This window comes from Carcharodon carcharias, chromosome 8, assembly GCF_017639515.1.
Source record: "Carcharodon carcharias isolate sCarCar2 chromosome 8, sCarCar2.pri, whole genome shotgun sequence".
Lineage (NCBI taxonomy): Eukaryota > Metazoa > Chordata > Chondrichthyes > Lamniformes > Lamnidae > Carcharodon > Carcharodon carcharias.
Window position 1 is genome coordinate 49,237,857 of NC_054474.1, and position 17,969 is coordinate 49,255,825.

General features: G+C 38.6%; 1 protein-coding gene across 5 annotated transcripts in view; it reads right to left on the reverse strand.

Annotated features, from left to right (window-relative positions):
• Positions 1–17,969, reverse strand: part of LOC121281361 (ras-GEF domain-containing family member 1C-like) — a 252,523-nt gene that overhangs the window by 61,100 nt on the left and 173,454 nt on the right. For 3 of the 5 annotated variants that reach the window (XM_041194294.1, XM_041194295.1, XM_041194291.1), the window contains exon 1: positions 6,578–7,033. The exons of 1 other annotated variant lie outside the window; for it this stretch is intronic. The gene's annotated coding sequence lies outside the window, so the exon portion shown is untranslated. One more of the 5 variants, XM_041194293.1, reaches the window with a different exon arrangement.

A 17,969-nucleotide genomic window follows, 5' to 3' on the forward strand; every position in this document is an offset into this window, starting at 1 on the left:
TCTTTGTTTGCTGCCACTCAGCCAAAATTTGTATCCATGTTGCCACTGTCCCTTTTATTCCATGGCTTCAACTTTGCTGATAAGTCTATCATGTGGAACTTAATCAAACATTCCCCTACCTGCAACTTTTTTCTCTTTTTATAATTATCCAATTTCCTTTTGAAAACCACAATGGTTCTGTGTCCACCACATTCTTAAACAGTACATTCCAGATCCTAACCACTTGCTGCACAAAAAAATATTTTCCTCACATCACCTCTGGCAGAAGAACCAACCTCCATAAATTGGTGTGTTCTGCTTCTGGACCGTTCCATCAATAGGAACACTTTCTCGCTACGTACTCTATCCAGACCCATGATTTTGAGCACCTCTATCAAGTCTCCTCTAAATCTTCTCTTCTCTAAGAAGAGCAGCTCCAGCTTCGCCATTCTACCCTCTTCCCCAGAATCATCCTTGTAAATCTTTCTGCACCCTCTCTAATAACTTCACATCTTTCCTAAGTGTGATACATAGAATTGGACATCATCTCCAGTTCAGACCAACCAAACCAGTGTTTATAAAGGTTCACCACAACTTCCTTGTTGTTGTGCTCTATGCCTCTATTTATGAAGCCCAATATCCTGTATGCCTTATTAAAGCTTTCTCAACCTGCCCAGCTGCTACCTTCTTTGAAGCACCCACTTTAGAATTATGTTATTTATTTCATATTGCGGTCCCTCATTCTTCCTAGCAAAATGTATTACTTCACATTTCTCTGCATTAAATTTCACCTGCCATGTGTCCACGCAAAATTAAAATCACTTGGATAAATGTGATTTAACTAGAGCCAATATGGATTTGTTTAACTAACTTGATTGGGTTTTTTGATAAAGTAAGATACAGTTGATGTGGTGTACATGGAGTTCCAAAGACGTTTGTTAAGGTACTACGTAACAGGTTTGTCAGCAAAATTAAAGCTCATGGAATAAATGGGACACTGCGTGAGGTCAAAAAAGACCATGTACAGCAGTTGGTGCTGTTCCTTGTACTTGAATTTGATAAACAGCAAAGCTCATGTACGTGGTGCTTCTTGATGGGCGAAAACTGCACTGCGACTCTGGAAAGAGTTCCTTGGAATTAAGATCATGGTTTACTGGGCAGCAGTGATCCCTGTGCTCCTATATGCTACAGAGACTTGGATAACCTAAAGCAGGCACCTCAAAGCATGGGAGAAGTACCACCAGCGGTGTTTTTGCAAGATCCTCCAAATCTGGTGGCAAGAAAGGTGGTCCAACAGCAGTGTCCTCTCCCAAGCCAACTTATCCAGCATCAAGGTGTTAATCACCAAAACCAGCTCTGCTGAGTGGGACAAGTAATTTGTATGATCAGATTCCCGAAGCAACTGCTCTGCTCGGAACTCAGTCCCGGCAGGATACTCCCAGGAGGACAGTGGAAACACTTTAAGGATGTCTTCAAAGCATTCCTGAAGAGGTCAAACTGACTCATGGAAGTCACTGGCTTGTGACTGATCAAAAATGGAGAAGGCTTATTCAGGAAGGCACCAAACACATTGTCTCTGCACGTTCCCAACAAAGTATTTCAAAGCTGAAGCATCGGAGGGAGCACACAAGCCAACAACCCACCTACTCAACCCGTCAAGCACCATCTGCCCCATATGTGGCAGGGTCTACATATTGTGCATTGGAGAACTCGTCGAACTGGAGTGGAAGCAAGTCATCCCTGATCCTGAGGGACTGCTTAAGAAGAAGAAGCAATCACTTCTGGTATATTTGTAAAAAGTATGCCAGTTTAGTGATACAAATTAATAAGAAACTTTTTGATGCAGCTTAGTAACCTTGTTACAGGCAAAAGCTGGATATTTGACATTCGATCAAACATGAAGAGCTATAAAAATTATATTTGAGAAAGGAATCTGGAATATTTTTCCATTGACTGTGAAATTAGAAAGCAATTTCATTCCTTCCAATTTAAAATCAATGTTGCCAGAAATCATTCAATCATGAAGGTTAATGAAAACAAACAAGTGTAAATGTTGTCTCTGTTTAAAGAACTCCCTGTGAGGATTAATTAACCATAAGCAGCTCCTTCACTGGACAATTTTCTTATTTGCTGTGATTAGTACTACTGAAGTTTGTACAATATTGGTGTTTTATACATAAGCCAAACCAACTTATTAAGGCATTGGTGGGGGGAACTGATCGCTTGCATCTCCCCCCTTGCCTCATCCAGTGGCTGCACACATGACTGATTTACTGTGTGTGTGTGAGAGAGAGAGAGTGGGAGAGATATCTTTTCACATTTGTTCCTTGTCTAATATTTGATTTAAGAACAGAAAGTGCTGGAAATGTTCAACAAGTCAGTTCAGGTCTGAGGAAAGGACATTAACCTGAAAAGTTACCTTTGTTTCTATCTCCACAGGTGCTGCCTGGTCCAAGTATTTCAAGCATTTTCCGCTTTTATTTCAGATTTCCAGCATCTGCAGTATTGTGAATTTTTTAAAATGTTTGATTATTCAGTGAGTCACTGCTTGTTATAGTTAAATATCTCACTATACTTGGTGGAATTCTTTGCCCTCAGTGGGAAATGTGCTTGATGGGAGTGCAAGTTTTCCAATAATTGTACAGGATTAGAAGGCTAATACTGCAAAATTAGAATATGCTGAACTGTCAAATTGTCCAATGGATTTGAAATGTTCCTGTAAAACTTTTGCAAGTCAAATGGTAAAAATATCAAAACATATGAAAATGAGTGGAAAAATGGTGGGGATCTAAGTCAAAATTGATTTTAATTATTTATTTTACTAGAATGTAACATTTGTTGTCAGTCACAATTTTATTAACAGCTGAATCAGCAATGATTAAGATCATTAATTTGTAATTCGGTACTCGTGAAACCAATTTTAGACCTCCAGTTTTATTACAAAATCATTAATCCGTGATTTATTGCACAAAATGTTACTTTCCCGCTGGGTTGTTGCATGCCCTGGCAGCAGTGCAGTAGAACACATACGTCAAGGGTAACTTGGCACCAACTGTTAGTCTGATTGCAGTGCCTGAGGATAGACATCTCTGGCCGGACCAGAGACATAATGCAGTAGGATAAAATCTTCAGAGCGACCTGGTGGCACTGCCATAAGAGAGATCATATTTGAGGCACATTTTAGACTATTTTCAGCTAAAGTACTAAGATATAATTCAGGGAATTCCAGTCATGATTTCCCTTTCTACTTCCTCTAGCACTGTGTGGCCTACTTCTTACTGAAAGGACCTGAACGAGATTCTGACCTAAACTGATATAACTGAAGAGTCCTTTCTCTGTGAAGAAACACTGTCATTTTCCAGTATTGACATTTTTAACTTAGTTAATATTGTTATTTTAAAAAAATGTTTATTTGAAAAATCATACGTATTCCTACCTTGTGTAGATGACTGAAAAACAGTCATTTTCCAGTATTAATATGTTATACCTTAGTTAATGTATAGTTCAATTTTTCTTGAAAAATGTTTATTTGAAAAATTATACTTATTCCCTGTGTAGATGACTGACCAATCTGAATTTTCACCCAGTTGGGAAGACAGCGTAGTTCAGTTTATTAATTATTCTATGACTATAATTAATGCTGCACTGTGATCATAAAGAGAAGTATTTTGAGAAAAAGATAAGAATGAAATTGAAAACATCTCAGATTGAGAATCTGATGCAGAACCATTTACATGCTCCCTCCTCCAAATTAGAATTCTGAAAAGAGGATTTTAAAATGCAAGTTCTTTCCAAACCTTAAATGAGACAAGGCCATCAAGAAATCCATAAATAAACAAATTGCACATTCAGTGCTTTCAAATTGATTGTGGAATGAAAATATATCATATTTTCACCAAGATTTTTTTTTTAAAAAGTGCAATTTTTATAGTGAGGGTTTTCTTTGCAGAATCCTTTCAATAATATTGTGGTAAATTCAAAATCACTTTACAAGTGGCAGTACAATAATGTGGTGATTTGCTCATGTCCTTAGTCTTTCCAATAATCTAAATATTATATTTGCACATTTGTGAAGTGCTTACAAGTGCTTTTGTTTAATTAAATTATAAAGAATTGTTTGTCATATTTAATTGATTTTCAATTTGGATTTTAAAAAAAAATTCTCCTTCTTTTCATGTTCCATCCATTTCAGGGTTCAATGAAGCAGCACCCTCCCAAATGGGTGCATATCTTTTTATACTAGCCAGGTATCTCAATGGATTGAGAAAATAACTCAGAAAATGCAGGCACCAGCAGCCACTACATCAGCTGTGGCTCCAGCTGTTGCAGAGACACCATATGACCCTGTATCCAGAGGTTCCAAACTGTGACCATCTCACATCTCAGTTTGTAGAAGCCAACTGCCACCTGTCACCAGAATTACTCCTCTCACTTCAGCTCAGTTAAGAAATAGGACAATCAAACTATGTAGCACCAGCAAGGAGATGTTTGTGCATAACATTTAGATAGAATTAGAATTATCAATTTCACCCAATAAATATCAATCTTGTTATTTCTCCAATGTACAGTCAGTATTTGTAGGGCTGGCCAGTGTAAAAGATATTGGGTGTGGTGTTCAAACATTTAATTTTTTAAAAATCTGATTGGGGTGAGTAAACCTGACAAAATTGAATTCTGTGATCATTCTGTTGAAACAGATCTTTCCTTTAAAGGAAAAATAAACAAAAATAAACAAAAGTTGGAAAACTAGAGGGAAGGATTCTGATGGAAAAGTGTAGTGCTGGTGGTTAGGTGGTGTGGGCTTCATTTAAATAATTTTACTCCCAGAAGTATTTAGTTAATAGCATCTGGGAAGATGTATAGCTCCAGCATAACGTTCACAGAGGGATGCTTGACACAGTGATAAAATACAGGTAAAAGCATTCCTCCAAATCAGGGGGAATATTTATCCAAGGGTTGGAATCATCATCAACCTGCCCTATTTTAAAATAAAATGCCAACTAAACTGGAAAATTATTCTTCTTGTTGGTGCATATCTGGAAATAACTTGTGTCCAGTCAGCTACCTGCAAATGGGAGATTTGATGAAATCTCCCATTTAACAATTCCCCACTATGTATTTTAGATGTAAAAATAATTGACATTGTGAATTATTTTTCACTATTATTGTTAAAGTGTTCACATAATTACATTTTAATATTCAAAAGAAAGTTAAGATCTGTCATAACTAATGCGACAATATTTAACTGAACCATGCAGTTATGCCATTCGAATCTCTATATACTGTAATAGGCAAAATATTATACTGGAGTGAAACAACTTCACTGCACAGTGTCAGGATGCCAGGAGGTAGCCCAGAGATTTGGAATAAAATCAGAGGAAAATGTGTTGAAGATTATTTTGCAATTCCTACTGAGCATTTTAAATGAATGACAATACGATACGATTCAATTTCGGTTGACGGTTGACCACAACACACAGGCTTGGCCAGCTGATCACTTCTCATCTTGGAATCCTCCAAATTTGGAGTGTCTGCATCTTAAGAGGTTGTTGTTTGAGTAAATTCAATAGCAAATTCCAGCACTCTTTGACCTAAATCTCCATAGTGACCATTGACTATTTTTCTTTGTTAGTTTTCATCCTTATGATGGCTGTACATGTTTCTCCCTCAAGAATTTCAGTGGTACACAAATCTTGTTATTCTCTCAATATATGGTTTTTGTCTAAACAGCTATTTGTATTCAGTGAGAAAGTATTACAAAAATGGACTACAAAAGTGCCTTGCAGCTGAACAGTCACAGTCCCTCCCCCTTGCATTTTGCACATGGTTGCAAAGAATATGCTGACCTGAATGAATCACTAAAAGGGGATGACATTTTTTGGTTCTAACATGAAGCTCAATTATTCCATTATAGCAATACAACTTGATGAACATCAAAAATATCACATTCATGAATGAAGCAGCAGATCCGTGTTAGTTGTTGTTATGGATGTATGTTTATCGGTCTATTCTTCATATCCTTTAACTTACTTTGAACACAGCAAACTACATTGATTGAAGCTGATTAGAAACCAAGACTTAACTGGATGCTTTGCAAAAGGACCATTATCCGAGATGGGTAATAAGAACAGTAAACAGGTTTACATCTTTATGCTGTACCGGAAATTTACTGTTCTTACGTATACCAAAGAAATAACAGCAAATTATAATAAAAAGCAAAACAAGCTTTCGTATCCGTACACGGGGAGGAAAAGGACGCAAAAAATGGCAGGAAATTTAAAAAGAGCTAACAGGAATAAGCGAATTTATTAGCAACTTGCAGTCATCCAGTTAATAGTAAATCAACATTCCAACTAGCAGCAATGGCATCCTACAGTTCCAGTTCCTGTTGGAACTCTGACAAAATTTCTTTCTCTTAACAACTTACATTTCACATACTCTGCAAGCAGAGCATTATTATAGGCAAAACTATTGCTGTTGTTACTAAGCCAATCAGTACTCAAAGTTCCACTTTAAACTCTCTTATCATTGCCTTGTCAATAATTAAAAGAAGTTAATAAAGTCGGCTTTAGCTGTACCTGTAATAAACATATCTTACCGATTACTCTTCCGTGAACAGAATGATCCAGTTCTTGAGTACAGTTTTCATCTAGTAAGGACTCCCGCTGTTTTATGTTTAAGGTCCTATTTTCCACTAGTCTCGAGGTGCAAATTTCTCACCTTGCTGTTGCACATTTAGCAATTTAAATAGATCCTCAAAATCTCCAGCACTGCCTAAAATGGCTTACTAATACAATGGAAGTAGAATCAGCTCAAATTTGCGGAAGAAGGAATAAGCAAACACACCTACAGGAGACAGCTGAGCTGTGTGAGCAGCGAGACAGATCTCTGAAACAGGATACCATGAGGGAGGGTTAAACTCGGGGTTGGTCCTCTATAGCCAATGCACATAGCCTTGAAGGAGAAATATTCACACATGTGGGTGCTGAAAGGACAACCGACCACCCCGTAGCTGACAAAGAGATCGCGCCCCTGAATAGTCCATAGCTTTGAGCTGCTCACTGTATTTTGAAGGCAGGTGCAATTATTCCATACAAACATCAGCGGGGAATCCACATACACTTCTCTCAGTCTCTGCTGTATTACTGAGGCATGCATTCAAATTAGCTCATGCCTTAAGGGCAAAGGTTGCTTCACAATGGCTGTCTCGCACACACAGCCGGCACAATTACAGAGTGAAAGGCAGTTGAAAACAGATTATGCCAGAGCACTACTTTCAATGGCTGGGATAGACTCCCGTGTAACAGATGAAACCAGGAGCTGTCCACAGAATGGTATCCGATTTTCTATGCCAAAGCCAGCAGTTGTTATGAATAAATCAATATTTCAGTTGCCTTAACACCTTTGTATGCCAGACATTCAGCAAAGTGTTATTGTGAAGTGAAAATGAGCGAATTGCGAGAATTATGCTGATCATTTCGTGAACTCCAATATAGTTTAATTGCACTTTTTCTCTTGAAACATTTGGGAATTTTATTTAAACTAGACAAGAATATATTGGAGTATTCACCCAGTGCAAATGACCTAAATAAAAATCTGTAAATAAATCACGTGTGAATGTTTGATTTAAGTTTAACACTGCTATTTCCTCTACCGGCAGACATCTGCACATGCTCAGATCTATTACCACGAATATAATCGGATGACTCATTCACTGAGCTCCGAGCCCATTAAACAATTACTTCAGACTAAATATCAGTACCTTTGTTTCGGTAGGTGTGTGTAAAAACAGGAATCTAGCTTTATGATTATGGCAATGATCACAAAACTAATCAAATATTGATTTGTATCTTACAAATATGTACTATCACAGTATATTAATTACAATGACAATTATAAGGAAAAAAGAATACTTGTCATATTGCTATAAATAACAATTAGAGGAGTTTTTTTTTCTTATTTAACATAATTTATCTTAACATGGGAGAAGACTTGAGAAACACATACATCCAATCAATCTCTATTTCTACGGCAGTATTTGGCTCCTGTAACAATCTTAACACACTTAAAAAATTGAAATCTGAAAATAGTGACTTGTACTTGCTGACTCCAGCGATGAGCTGCCAATTTGGATAGTGGTTAGATCAGTGTGTTATTGTGGACTGCAACATTCCCCTGCAAACCAGAACAGTGTTTTATCGTAAAAAGATAAAAGCAAAAAACTGCGGATGCTGGAAATCCAAAACAAAAATAAAAATACCTGGAAAAACTCAGCAGGTCTGGAGAGGAACACAGTTAACGTTTCGAGACCGTATGACTCTTCAACAGAACTAAGTAAAAATAGTAAAGAGGTGAAATATAAGCTGCTTTAAGGGTGGGGGGGGGGGTGTTTGGGGGAGTTGGGACAGGTAGAGCTGGATAGAGGGCCAGTGTTTTATAGTATCTGATCGTCAGGAGTTTTAATTAGAGGCAACAGAGACTAAAGCATGTAAGAACATAAACAGAAAGTGCTGGAAACAATAAATCAGTCAACATTTGTGGAATGAACAGTCAAGTTTATGTTTTTTGCGGTGGAAAGGGAGCCCAACGCAAAACTTACATTTCCCTGGTAGAACCAAATATTGAAATTACTATAAAAGAGTTTTAAAAATTGCAGACATTTCTCCATTCCTTCGCAGATACCCTCAAGCTGCTTTTATATTCGTGTTCAGTGCAAGACAATTGCCTTTAATTATTCTTTAAGCTTAGCTACCTTATTTTTGATTACAGCCTATCAGAAAAATAAGATATAGAAAAATATGACCTGGGCAACAAAAATATACTTAGCAGAGAGACATAAAGAAACTAAAAATTATAAGTCCAATATGTACCTATGAATATTAATAGGATTGAGTTCGCAGTTCTTTTTAACAGCTAGACCAGGGATATTTACAAGTAATATTTGGTAAGTGCGATTGTACACAATATGCCCATTCATCGGCTTTCTATTATCAGCTATGAGAAACTTCAATCTGCCAGTGTGTTCAGATGTTTACTAGTCATGGGTATTATAATTCCTTTCCATTAATAAGTGACAAATGAAATTATAGCTTTTCTCAAAATTAAATATAAAATATTTCAATATATTTCATATATTTGAGATAGAATAATCAATTTTATAAAGTATTATCCTTAACCTGAAATTCTACACACTACTGTAAAAGCTCATTAGCATGCACCACAATAAACCTGAATGCTTTATACTTATTATCAGGAATTGCCATTACTTACTATTAAGTAGCTGCCCTTTAATAACATGTTACTAGCTTGATTAAAATGCCCTGGTTAGGCATATAGTTATGTTAACAGGGACTGCCAAACTATTTACATGATGAATTTTGTGTCTTAAGCATTAATATATTTAATAAGTTAATATTTCATGAATAACATCAACTGTTCCCATTTATGTGCAACTTTTAACACAGTTCTTCATATTTCTAATTTAATATTTTGACTATTATGATAGATTATATACTTACAATGTCAATGTAGTGCACCTTTGTATTTGCAGTTCCATTCATTTCTACTGTGTAAAGTGGAAAGATCATGTTCCTCTTTCATATGTGAAATCGCTTAGTCCTTTGAAATATTGCTATTACTGTTGATTCCTGTTTGTTTAATGGTAGGGTTGTTATACTGTTATGACCTGAACTCATCAGTCCAATTGCAATCATAACCTAGCCCATGTTTATTATTTGTACAGTATTTACTGACCTGTTTGAAAAGGGGCTGAAAGCCAAACCTCATATTTTGCTTGGACAAATTTTGCCAGCAGTAAGCTGAAAATTATCCCCTATAGCTCAGATTGGATTAATATATTTTGACTGTGCGATGTTTCTAATTTTTTTGCCAACTCACCTGAATGCCTCCATCTATCTTTCCCCAGAAAACAATCAGAACTCAAATATTAATTATGTTTCCATTCAAATCAACTATTCATTCCACAAAGAAGTCAAAACATCAGCACAATATTAAATGGTTGAGACGGGGCATTTGCATCCTTAAAGGGAAAATGGATAAATATTCAAAGCATAAGAATATAGAAGGCAAAGGAGTGAGCAAGAAATGGAATTTCAGGTTTTTGTAACAAAGTACTCATACAGAGATGATGGGCAGAATATCCTCCATTTGTGCTATATGATATCTCTATATAACTGATGTTTTCTCTATTTGGCAGTATTTACAAACAACAGAGAATGAAAATGTGAATAGACTATTAGATTTATTTATTAATAATACATCCCTCCTATATTTCCGAAGAGAATCATTGAACTGTTTCTACAGATATTTGTCTCTTCATTTAATTGAAGAAAGGGGTTATAGAACAATTGGTGCTTTGTTGCTTGTTGGCGTTCTTCCATAATGTTAGGGCTGAAGCAGACTTGATCTGGACTTTCATATCTGTTCAATATGACTTAGCTTCGGGGTTCCAATCTTTATGTTTAATGGGACACTTAGCTGCCTACTTGGGTGACATATAAACAAACATTGTGTTTTTGGAATACTTTAGAACATTAAGCATTCAGTTGCTTTGAAAACTCAAGAACACAGACTCAGAACATGAACTGAGCCAGTTAAATGTGAAAATGCAAAAAATTTTCAACACTGGCTTGAGAGAGTGTGGAATACACTGCTCTGATGATGCAGAATTGATGAAGGTGTAAAAAAGGAACATAGTAGTTGAGAAGCAAAGGTATTTAGACTTGTGGAGAAGGGATTAGAGGATAGAGCTGTCATGGTTACCAAAATGAGGGGCCAAATGACTTATTCCCACCTTTTCTAAAACCCTACAAGAGTATTTAATGTTACTTAGTGCACCTTGGAGTCAGTATTAACCGCATCAGCTCACCAGAAACTGGGTGGGTGGGCAACTAAAATCAAATGGGACACTTATCTACTGATGTTCTGACAGGATCCCTACATCTTCAATTTTGAACTGTTTGCTTGAACAAGGGACAAAGATACCTGACTGAAGCTGTGGAGTTCTTCTTTTAGTATGCATATTGGATTCATGACATAATTGGGCCCAACCATAATTTTAATTCTGACACAAACAGCGAAACGTACCCATCAGCTAAATTCAAGTTCAATTATAAAGCTAAAAAGAGGACAGGCCATACTAGATTTAGTAGTGGGTAACAAACTAAAATTAATTAATAATCTGATGGTAAGGGAGCATCTTGCAAAAAGTTACCATTATATTTAAATTTGATATTAGTTTCAAGGGAGAGTCACAAACCAAGGTTTTAAACTTAAATAAATCAAACTTCAAAGGGATGAGAAATGAATTGATTGCAAAATGGGTTGAACGATGAATGGGTAAGTTTACAGACAAACATTGAGAAGCATTCAAAGATGTACTTGGTACAATACCAAATCAGTAAAAATGCATTAGATTCAAAGGTTGGATAGTTAAGCAACCATGATCTATAAATGAGATAAGAGGCAGAATCAAACTAAACAAAAAAGACTTACATAAAAGCAAGGAAAATTAGAAATCTATCAGATTGGAAGAGCTATAAAAATGAATACAAAGGATACAGAAAAAGTAATGGGTGCAAAAAAGGGAATATGCAAAACAACTTGCAAGAGTTAAGGAAGCTAACAGCACTGTGGTTGACTCTTAATTGCTTTTGAAATGGCCTAGCAAGCTACTCATTAATATCAAACCATTATAGAAAAGTCACAAAGGAATGGACTTCGTTGGACCATCTAGCATTGATCTAGGCATCAGAAACAACAATGACACAACCTACCCAATCGACTCTTCAAAGTCCTTCCTCCTAATATCTGGTGAATTGTGTCAAAATTGGGAGAGCTGTCCCACAGGCTAGCCCAGCAACAGCCAGACCTAATCATTCTCATTGAATCATGCCTTACAACCAACGTCCCAAACTCCCCCATCATAGTTTCTGGGTACGTCCTGTCTCACTGGCAGGGCAGACCCATCAGAGGTGGTGGCACAGTAACATACAGTTAGGAGGGAGTTGCCCTAGGAATACATGACTCTGAGTCCCCTGAAGCCTCATGGCATCAAGTCAAAAATGGGCAAGTAACCCTCCTGCTGACCTACCACCCTCCTTCAGCTGATGAATCAGTGATGCTCATGTTGAACACCACTTGGGAGAAGCACTGAGGTAGCAAGGGCACAGAATGTACTCTGGGTGGGGGACTTCAATGCCTTTCACCAAGAGTCACTCAGTAGTACCATTTACTGACTGAGCTGGCTAGGTCCCGGAGGACATATCTTCGGAAGGTGGTGATGGAACCAACAAAAAGGAAAAATCTACTTGACCTCAACCTCACCAATCTACTATCATAGATGCATCTGCCCGTGACACAATTGGTTGGAATGACCACTGCATGGTTCTTGTGCAGATGCAGACCTGCCTTCACATTAAAGATACCCTCCATTGTGTTGTGTGGCACTAACACCATGCTAAATGGGATAAATTCAGAACAGATCTAGCAGCTCAAAATTGGGCATCCATGTGGCATTGTGGGCCATCAGCAGCAGCAAAATTTGAATCCATCACAATATGTAACCTCATGTAATGGCATATTCCTCACTCTACTATTACCAACTAGCCAAGGGATCAACTCTGGTTTAATTGGAAGTGCAGGAAACCATGCCAGGAGCAGCACCAGACATACCTACAAATGAGGTGCCAATCTGGTGAAGCTATAACACAGGACTACATGCATGCCAAACAGCAGAAGCAGCATATGATAGACAGAGATAAATGACCCCACAACCAACGGATCAGATCTAAGCTCCGCAGTCCTGCCACATCCAGTTGTGAATGGTGGTGGACAATCAAACAATTCACTGGAGGAGGAGGCTCCACAAATATCCCCATCCTCAATGATGGGGCCACCCAGCACATCAGTGTATGAAACAAAGCTGAAGTATTTGCAACCATTTTCAGCCAGAACTGCCAAGTGGAAAATCCATCCCACTCTCCTCCTGTGGTCATCTACATCAAAGATGCCAGTCTTCAGCCAATTCAATTCACTCCGCATGATATCAAGAAATGGCAGAAGGCACTAGATCCTCAAAGGTTATAGGCCCTGACAATATCCAACAGTAGCACTGAAGACTTGTGCTTCAGCACTAGCTGCACCCCTAGCCAAGCTGTTCAAGTACAGCTACAACACTGGTACCTATCTAACAATGTGGAAAATTGCTCAGGTATATCCTGTCCACAAAAAGCAGGACAAATCCAATCCAACCAATTATCATCCCATCAATCTACTCCTGGTTATCAGCAAAGATATGGAAGGTGTCAACAACAATGTTATTAAGCAGCACCTACGGAGAAATAACCTGCTCACTGATGCTCAATTCAGGTTCTGTCAAGGCTGCTCAGCTCCTGACCTCATTACAGCCTTGGAACAAACATGAGTAAAAGAGGTGAGGTGAGAGTGACTGCCCTTGACACCAAAGCAGCATTTGACTGAGTATGACATCAAGGAGCCCCAGCGAAATTGAAGTCAATGGGAATCAGAGGGAAAACTCCTCACTAGTTGGAGTTGTAACTAACAAAAAAGAAGATGGTTGCAGTTGTTGGAGGCCAATTATCTCAGTCCCAGGACATCACTGCAAGAGTTTCTCAGGATTGTGTTCTAGGCTCAACCATCTTCAGCTGCATCATCAACGACCTTCCCTCCTTCATAAGATCAGTAGTGGGGATGTTCATTGATGATTGCACAGTGTTCAGTACCATTCATGTCTCCTCAGATGAAGTAGCCTGTGTTCAAATGCAGCAAAACCTGGACAACATTCAGGCTTGGGCAGATAGGTGGCAATTAACATTCACATCACACAAGTGTCAGACAATGACCATCTCCAACAAGAGAGAATCTAACCATTGACCCTTGACATTCGATGTCATTACTATCATTGACTCTGTGCACCATTAACATTCTGGGTTTACCATTGACTGGAAACTTAATGGGACCAACGATATAAATACTGTGGCTACAACAGTAGGTCAGATCGAGGCTGGGAATTCTGTGGTAAATAACTCACCTTCCTGACTCCCCAAAGTTTGTTCATCATCTACAAGGCACAAGTTAGGAATGGAATACTCTCCATTTCCCTAGAGGAGTGCAGCTCCAACAGCACCCAAGAAGCTTGACACCAATGTTATGGATGCGAGGTTTTATAAAATGATTATGTTTTTGGACAGTCTCTTTAATTCAAGGCAAAATGGAGAAATTAAGTGGGTCATGTGATCTGCTTTAAATTCGGACTAACAACGAACTTAGCTATCTTGGTTACCATGGGGTCGGGGGCCCAGGTTGAGACTTGCTGAGAGCAAGGTGCAACAGCTTCATACTTGGAAACAAAAGCAAGAGAAGCTGGGCTAACTGTGGACACACTTTCAGTCTCTGAGTGTTTGGCTAGAAAGAAAGGGAGAGAAAGAGAGAGGTCTCACAGAGACAAAAGGCTGCAGCTGGTGTGGTTGGCAGAGTGGAGAAATCTGTGAATCCTTGGCGAGCAACCAGGTGGGATGCAGGCAGGGGATGGATTCTGGGTGAAAATACACATCCCATGGCACTCTAAAAACTATGGAAGATTTGCCCTGGTGATGCCGGGAGGAGAAATCTCCAGAATAGACCTTACTGCTGGTAGTCAGTTTGGAAATTCTCTGAAAATTGAGGGAAGAGTCTTTTGACCATTACTTGACATTACAACTCAGTGAAATGGGGAAATGGGGACCCATTGGAAGCTGGCACTGACTGTGAACTGTTTCCTATAAAGACTGCAGTCCTGTGGAGAGTGTGCTGTGATGTACATGTATACGGCGTGAGGATATCAGTCACCTTAAAGCATCAAGAAGGATATCTTTTCTGTAGTTTAGAGTATTAATTGCCTCTAAGTAATCTTTAGTTCAGTTGCTTTTAGTTTGTTTTTTACAGTAAAAGTCTTAAAGCTTGAAATCTTTTCATGGGATTTCTATAAGTCAGTCACTGGGAACTCAACTATCTTTTTAAAAGTCATCGGTCTCTACGGGGATCACAACACCATCCAGGACAAGGCAGCCCACTTGATTAGCACCCCATCCATCATGTTAATCATTCACCCTCTCCACCACCAGCACGTGCTGGTAGTGGTGTGTACAATTTACAAGAAACATTGCCACAACTTAACAAGCCTCCTTCGACAGCACCTTCCAAACCCGTGACTTCTATTAACTAGAAGGACAATGGCCACAGATGGATGGGAACACCATCACCTGCAAGTTCCCTTTCAAGCCACACACCATCCTGACTTGGAAATATATCGCCGTTCCTTCTCTGTCACTGGGTCAAAATCCTCGAACTGTCTTCCTAACAGTACTGTGGGTGTACCTCCACCACAATGACTGCTGTGGTTCAAGAAGACAGCTCACAACCAACTTTTCGAGGGCAATTTGGGATGGAGAACAAATGTTGGCCTTGCCAGTGATGCTCATCCCATGAAAGAATAAAAATAAGGTCTTTATAAATATAGTAAAAGAAAGAGTGAAGGGAAATGTGAGCCCATTAGTGGCCTCCTATTCTCCATTTCAGTTTAACCAAAACTACTCAACTTATCTACCTATATTTTTATCTTTGGTAAAATTTCACTGGTTCAAATCCAGGTTCTAATTCAATTGGCTCACTTTAGAATATGCAAACTACAGTCTGGAAACTGTATGCAGTCCATGAACAGGTTTTCCAGCCTTTGAACTTATGTCCAACAAAGCAGGTTAACTGGTAATTTATCTAATTGCTAATGTTGAGACCAAGCTCTGCATAAATTAACTGATATAACAGCAATTAACTTCAAAAGCAATTCACTAGTCATGAAGTACTTTGGGACTTTATGAGGATGTGGATGATGCTATATGAATGCAAGTTCTTTCTATCTTTTCAATTGCTTACAAATCTACCATGTTTTCCTCCACATTCATTTGTATTATGTTCAACAACAACATTTCTCACTGACATGAGATGAATACAGAACTGGCTCAACTCCTGCCAAATTTACAGACTGCTGTTGCTATTTAGTATGTTGTTGGGATGGAAGTTTGCTTAGTCATTGCACTTGATGCAGACTCCTTCTCTACCCATGTCTGGTGCAAAAATATGCATTAATGCAACATTGAAAAAGTAAGTTCAAAGATGCTTAATAAAATTTGCTACAATCTGTTATTTCTTAAACTTCTGTAAATTTCTGAAGGGATCTCAATAGATAATTAATACAAACAAGATTTTTCTCAAGTGCTTGATCACTGGCATGAACCTCTTATGCTGTATTTTAATGTCAAATTGATAAAAAAAAATCCAGAAAAAAAACCCACAACAGCAATAAACCACAGGAATGTGCATTTGCAATAACCCAATGTAACTATCTAAAATGCACATACTCTGATACAATTTATAACTAATAATTATGTAATACACTGTGTAGTTTTGGGAATGTAAGTACAGTAATGAATTGTATGCTACCACTATAAATAATGGAGGAATTAGCTGTGATCAAAAATATTTCAAATGTTTTGAAACCTTTTTCACATTCAAGTATTTATTAAAAGTTTTAAAACTAACAAAAGTACCATTAAAATAGCTATAATATTAGCATTCAGTCACTTTTTTCTCATTTAATAATGTGCCCAATTCTGGGCATCACACTTTAGAATGGAGGTGGAGGCTTTGGAGAGGGTGCAGAGGAGATTTACTAGAATGATGCCAGGGATAAGACTAATGTAGAATGATCAGATAACTAATTGTTCTCCAAGGAACAGAGAAGCTTAAGGGAAGTTCTCTTTTTATTCATTCAGGGGATGTGGGCTTTGCTGGCTGAGCCAGCATTTATTGGCCACCTCTAAATTCTTGATCCACTGCAATCCATGTGGTGTAGGTACACCCACAGTGCTGTTATGGAGGGAGTTCCAGGATTTTGACCCAGTGACAGTGAAGGAACGGCGATATATTTCCAAGTCAGGATCCAACAGAGAGTGGTAGCAAGAAGTGACTGAGAGGCATTCTGGGAGAAGTCAGCGCAGTCACCGCAACTCAGAAGGGGATCAAGGAGAAGGACTCTTGCACTCAACAGAAGGAAGAGCATCCAACAGAGGGCGGTAGTGAGAAGTGACTGAGAAGCATTCTGGGAGAAGTCAGAGCAGTCGCCGCAACTCAGAAGGGGATCGAGGAGAAGGACTCTTGCAGTCAACAGGAGGAAGAGCATCCAACAGAGGGTGGTAGTGAGAAGTGACTGAGAAGCATTCTGGGAGAAGTCAGTGCAGTCAACGTAACTCAGAAGGGGATCGAGGAGGACCTACTGTCAAATAACAGAATAGCCCCAAACATTACATTGCTGTAGTGTTCCCATCCCTCCCTCCTCCTCAAACCAAAAGAAAAGAGAGAGAGAGGGAGAGGCAGTATCTTCAGAAGTGCACCAGACCTGTGAGGGACATTCTTCTGAAAGTGGATTTTTTAAAAAGCAGCTGATTGGTGAGTAAATCCTGGTGAGTTTTTTTTTCAATCTATTAAAGTAATTCACTGCTTAATGTTGAGGTAGGAGCTAAAATAAAAAAAGTATAGAGTAGTACTGTACGAGTATAACTGGTCAAAAACAAGGTTCCTAGCTAACATAAATAAGGCTCTGAGCTAGAGTATTTTTAAGGGAGTAACTAGCTTAATCAAGAGCGACGTCATGCAGGAGAACTCAGACCCGTGATATGCTCCTCCTGTAGGATGTGGGAAATGAGGGACGCTTCCAGTGTCCCTGGTGACCATATGTGTAGAAGGTGTGTCCAAATGCAGCTCCTAGCTAAACGGACTTTGGAGCTGGAGCTGTGGGTGGACTCATTGTGGAGCATCCGCGATGCTGAGCAAGTTGTGGATAGCACGTTTAGCGAGGTGGTCATACCGCAGGTGAAGATTACATAGGCAGAAAGGGAATGGGTGACCATCAGGAA